Genomic DNA, 5,541 nt, shown 5'->3' with positions numbered 1-5,541 from the left:
AAAAGAAAAGAAAAGAAAAGAAAAGAAAAGAAAAGAAAAGAAAAGAAAAGAAAAGAAAGGAAAAGAAAGGAAAAGAAAAGAAAAGAAAAAAACCCCACCTCTCTGGCCCAGTGTTTTATATCTTCAACAGAACTAACAAAAGATTGAATCTGTTAATCCCAGCACTTAGGAGGCAGAGGCAGGCAGATTTCTGAGTTCGAGGCCAGCATGGTTTACAGAGTGAGTTCCAGGACAAACAGGGCTACACAGAGAAACCCTATCTCAAAAAAAAAAAAAATTGAGTCTGGAGAATGTAATCAAGGGAAAAAAATCAAGTTCAGAAGAGAAGGCATAGTATTTTTACAATGAAAAAGCAATTTACAAAAGAAAAAACATATTGCTAATAAAATATTAAAAGACTCTCAACCTCACTAGCAAATTCAAACATTTTTTCAAACATCAGATTAAAAAAACATACTGATGATGTCCAGAGTTATCAAAATTGTAGAGAGTGCAGAGAATCGGGTACTGATCTTCAGTTTTTAAGTTAAAAAAAAAGTTTGACCAGCTTGTTTGGGAAGTAATTTTTAAATTTTTATTTATTTATAAAATTGTGTGTGTGTGTGTGTGTGTGTGTGTGTGTGTGTGTGTGTGTGTAACACAAGTTCATGTGCAAGCATGCCATGAGTGTGTGGCATGTAGGACCTTGTAGGAGTCAGTTCTCCCCTCCACCATGTGAGGTCCCAGGATCCAATTCGGCAGCCATCACCTTTACCAGTTGAGCCATCTCCCTGGCTGAGAATAATTCTTTTTCAAAACAAGTTTGTATACACTCTAGGTCCTTTACATTTCTATATAAAATTTAGAACTTGATTTTCAATCTTTACTCAAACAACTGTTGATATCTGGATAGATTACCTTGAATCTAAAGAACAACTTAGGGAACACTGACATGTCAACACTTCTGGGGCTTTCAATTTGTGGGTATGGCTTATCTCATTATTTACTTCATTTCCCTTTCTCTAAAAAAATGTTTTGTTGCCAGGCGGTGTTGGCACACGCCTTTAATCCCAGCACTTGGGAGGCAGAGGCAGGCGGATTTCTAAGTTTGAGGCTAGCCTGGTCTACAGAGTGAGTTCCAAGACAGCCAGTACCATACAGAGAAACCCTATCTCGAAAAATCAAAAAAAAAAAATGTTTTGTTGCATTAAGGTTTTTGTTTTGTTTTGTTTTGTTTTTGAGACAGGGTTTCTCTATATAGCCCTGGATGTCCTGGAACTCACTCTGTAGACCAGGCTGGCCTTGAACTCAGAAATCTACCTGCCTCTGCTTCCCAAGTGCTGGGATTAAAGGTATGCGCCACCACCGACCGCCCAGCTGCATTAAGGTTTATACACATTAAATTTATTTAACTATTTTAATGGTTTTGATGAGATTACACATGGAATGTCATTTTTAAAATTGTATTTTTCAATTGTTTTTGGGTGACATATCAAAGTAAAACTGAGTTTTGGAAACATGAACTTTGTCTTCTGTGACTTGAAAAATTTGATCAGTTTACCTAGCATACACAAGCCCTTGGCTCTATTTGAAGCACCACATAAATCTGGTGACACAAGTCTGTAATCTCAGCATCTGGCAGTAGAGCAAAGAAGATCAGAAATCCAAAGGTATCTATAGTTGCTAGCTAGCAACTTTAAGGTCAGCCTGAGGTATATGTGAGTCTGATCTCAAAAGAATGGAAAAGAAGGGTTGGAGAGATGGCTCAGTGTTGAAGACAATTTGTAGTTCAAGAAATGTTCATGTTTTCTTTTCTTTTCTTTTCTTTTCTTTTTTTTTTTTTTTTTTTTTTTTTTTTTTTTTTTTTTTTTTTTTTTTTTTTGGTTTTTCAACACAGGGTTTCTCTGTGTAGCCCCGGCTGTCCTGGAACTCACTCTGTAGACCAGGCTGGCCTCCAACTCAGAAATTCGCCTGCCTCTGCCTCCCAAGTGCTGGGATTAAAGGCGTGCGCCACCACCGCCCTGCAATGTTCATGTTTTCTTCAGGTAGAAGAAAATTTATAGCAGATGGCAGTCTGAATCTATACAAATAAATGAAGCCAGAAATGCTTAACACAGTTGATAAATATAAGTTCATTTATTTCTTTTTGCATTGCTGATGATGGAACCCATGGCTTTATATAGGCAAGTGAGCCACACCCGAGCCCTATAAGAATTTTAAAAATATGTTTTATTTGTGTAAATATCTTAAAAAGATAATTAGCTGTCTAAACAAACGTCATTATGATGTGTTACATGGTTCAAAACACATATAGTAGGCTGGAGAAATGGCTTAGCAGTTAAGAGTACTTGCTGCTATTGCAGAGGGCCTAAGTACAGCTCTCAGCACATCAGGTGGCTCACAACCACATGTAACTCCAGTTCCAGGAGATCCAACACCTTCTTCCGCACTCAGTGGGCACTTGCAACTCAGGCACACACACATAAAATAAAAATAAATTTTTAGTAAAAGGTAGCTTCCTTTCTCATGTGTGTGTGTGAGCTGTTGAACAATGAACTCAGGTCTCAGACATGCTAGGTGAGTGTTCTGCTAGAGAGCAATGTCCTCAGCCTCACCTTTTTTTTGTATTTTTTGTTTTTTGTTTTTGTTTTTTCAAGACAGGGTTTATCTGTGTAGCCCTGGCTGTCCTGGAACTCACTCTGTAGACCAGGCTAGCCTCAAACTCAGAAATCCGTCTGCCTCTGCTTCCCAAGTGCTGGGATTAAAGTCACCACTGCCTGTTTTTTTATTTGTTTGTTTCTTTCTTTTGTTTTATTTAGGCTCACCTTTTCCTTTTGCAAAACTGAACCTTTACATCAATTAAACAACAAATCCCCATTCTGTCCTCCCCACGCCCCCTAGCAGCTAGTGTTCTACTTTCTGTCTCTATGTGCTTGACCATTCTACTTACCTTACTTAAGTGTGATCAGAACATTTGTCTTTTTGTCACTGGCTTATTTCATGTGGCTTAATGCTCTCAAGATTCATCTGTGCTAGAGTAATTGTCAGAACTTCCTTTCAAAAAGAAAAAACAAAAACCAAAACACAGACACAGTATTCCATTGTATAGTCATAGCACACTTTCTGTAGAGATCTATGGATTTATAAGCACTTAGATTGCTGTAAATATTGATGCTATAAAACATTTATCTGAGGCTTCATCTTCAGTTCTTTTGTATCTGTACCTGAAAGTGGAAGTGCTGGATTGTATGGTAATTGTAAATGACCAGACATGTGTTTAGTAAGGGATTTATGTCTTAAATATACAAAGAACTCTGAAACACTAATAAGGAATGAACCCAGACACTTTGCTGAAGAAGGTAGCTAAGTTGCCAAAAAGCACTTAGAAAGATGCTTGGTATCATTACTATCATTTAGGGAAATGTAAAAATTACAAGATACCACTCTAACATATTAGAATGGCAAAAATGAAAAGAAATGTGCAGGGTGTGGCAATAATACAGAAAAATGGGAACTCTCAGACATAGTTGGGAGAAGTGTCAAAGGAAATAATCTTGTGGTAAAGTATTTAGCAGTTGCTATGCAAGCAATGAGGACCCAGGTTCGTTCTCAGGACCCACATAAAAAACCTGGACATTAGTGGTACATGCTTTTAATCACAGCACTCCAGAGACAGAGGCCTGGTCTACTTATTGATTACTAAAGCATCCAGGGGTACAGAGTGAGACCTCATCAAGAAACAAAGCAAAATAATAAACCTTGGCATGGTGATACCCATGCATGTAATCGAAATCCTGGAGAAGCTGAGAGATAGGAGGGTCCCTAGGGTTTGCTGGCTACCTACCCAGTCTAGCAGACTCCGTGAGCTCCAGGTTCAGTGACACACCATGTCTTAAAATGTAAGGTGAAGAATGATTGAGACACACTCCGTGTTAACCTCCAACCTATATACAGAAAGAAAAAAGGAGAGAATATTAAACACGTGCCTATTTTATGATCTAGCCATTTAATTCCTATGTATTTGGCCACAAGCAAAGAACACATATATCTACATGAAAGAGTTGTATACGTATGTTCAGAGCCACTTTATTTATAACAACCCAAAATTGGGAACAACTGGAATGTCCATCAACAAATGAAAGGATAGCCAAGTTGTGATACAGCCATACAGGGGAATCTTTAAAAAGGGAGAAAAACTATCAATAGGTAGAGTAATATGGATGAATTGCAAGTGAGTTATCATGTATGAAAGAAGCCAGCCAATAATGATTACTACAGTTATACAAAATTCTAAACAAATTTATTTTGTGATAGGAAGTAGATCAGTAATATGGGTGTGATATGGCAAGCCTGTAATCCCAGCACCTAGTAGGCTGAAGGCTGAAGCTGGTGAGCTGGAGGCTAGCCTGGGCTACACAGCAAGAGCCTGAGCCCTGATTGCCTGGGGTGAGGGTCAGGTAGGGAAGACTGAAGGGAAGAATTTGAAAGGAAAATTAGGAAATTTTTGAGGTGATAGATTTGTTCACAGTTTTGGTTGTGGCGATGCTGCAGTGGTGCGTGCATGCGTGCGTGTGTTGTATGCAGTCATATATTTTAAATATATATACACCCTTATAAACTAATAGCACCTTAGTAAAAACACAGAAACTCCCTAAACTGACTTTATTATCCTTCCCCTGAAACCATGTTTTCTTCCTCTTACATAATCTTGAAAGCAGAGAAACAGAAAATTATTGGCAGGGATGTATATTTTCAAAAATTTTTTAAAGACAAAAAAAAAAAAAAGGCCCAACCAAGAAACTGATTTTCTAAAATGTCTTCCTATTCACTTATGGATTCCCATTCAGCTGAAAGGCCTACCAAGCTCATACACATCCTTTCCTGGTTGTGATGACGTATGAAAAAAATACTGTGAGGGCCCTGGGCTTCTAGAAAAATGGAATAAAATGCACTTTCCCCAGTACCACTAAGAAAACACAAAATGCCTAATTTAGACATAAAATAAGGTGGGAGATGAAAAGCAGAGCTATTGAGGGCTATCGGACATGATGAACACATGACTGTGAGTTTCCATACCTTCCAGATTGGTTTTGGAGAAGCCAGCACCCCAGAAAGAGCAGGCACAGACAGAAAAATGAAAAACAAAACAAACAAAAAACCCACCCTGCAAGAAAACTCTGCTTTTTCTATCTAGACAGAAAACTTCTGCACAATGACTGCTCTATTTCAGCCAAACACTATAAGAGGAAAAAAAAATCTCAAAAGCCAGTGTGGCCCCACCCTTAAGCAGGAAAGACTCGAGCCTTCTAACAGTAAAGAGACATTCCCACACACCCCTTGCCTCAGGGAGATAGCAGGGAAGGCAGGATTCCCAGCGCAGTGGCCTGCGGGGAGGCTAGGGCGCCTCCCATTCCTTGGCTCGCCAGAAACAGCCCGGACTTTCCCCTCCGCCGAGAAGTACCGAGGCGTCCCGCCCCCTCCGCTGACGTCACCCAGCCCAGGGTCTGAACTTTCACCTTCCTCGCAGCGCTGACGAGTTCCTAAGCTACCACCAGATTACTG

The 5,541-nt window shown here is 39.3% G+C and overlaps 1 protein-coding gene across 5 annotated transcripts in view; it reads right to left on the bottom strand.

Annotated features, from left to right (window-relative positions):
* The window catches only part of Usp9x (ubiquitin specific peptidase 9 X-linked), a 138,204-nt gene extending 132,770 nt beyond the window's left edge, over positions 1-5,434 (bottom strand). For 2 of the 5 annotated variants that reach the window (XM_031341951.1, XM_031342135.1), the window contains exons 1-3: positions 5,314-5,434; positions 3,824-3,923; positions 2,930-3,033 (exon numbers count right to left, since the gene is read on the bottom strand). The gene's annotated coding sequence lies outside the window, so the exon portion shown is untranslated. The remainder of the gene's footprint in view (positions 1-2,929; positions 3,034-3,823; positions 3,924-5,313) is intronic. The other 3 variants (XM_031342013.1, XM_031342190.1, XM_031342079.1) reach the window with 2 other exon arrangements.
* Between the last annotated feature and the right edge of the window lie 107 nt (positions 5,435-5,541).

Source organism: Mastomys coucha, chromosome X (assembly GCF_008632895.1).
Source record: "Mastomys coucha isolate ucsf_1 chromosome X, UCSF_Mcou_1, whole genome shotgun sequence".
Classification (NCBI taxonomy): domain Eukaryota; kingdom Metazoa; phylum Chordata; class Mammalia; order Rodentia; family Muridae; genus Mastomys; species Mastomys coucha.
The sequence above is the reverse complement of the archived record's forward strand: the minus strand, read 5'-3'. Positions and strand labels throughout refer to the sequence as shown.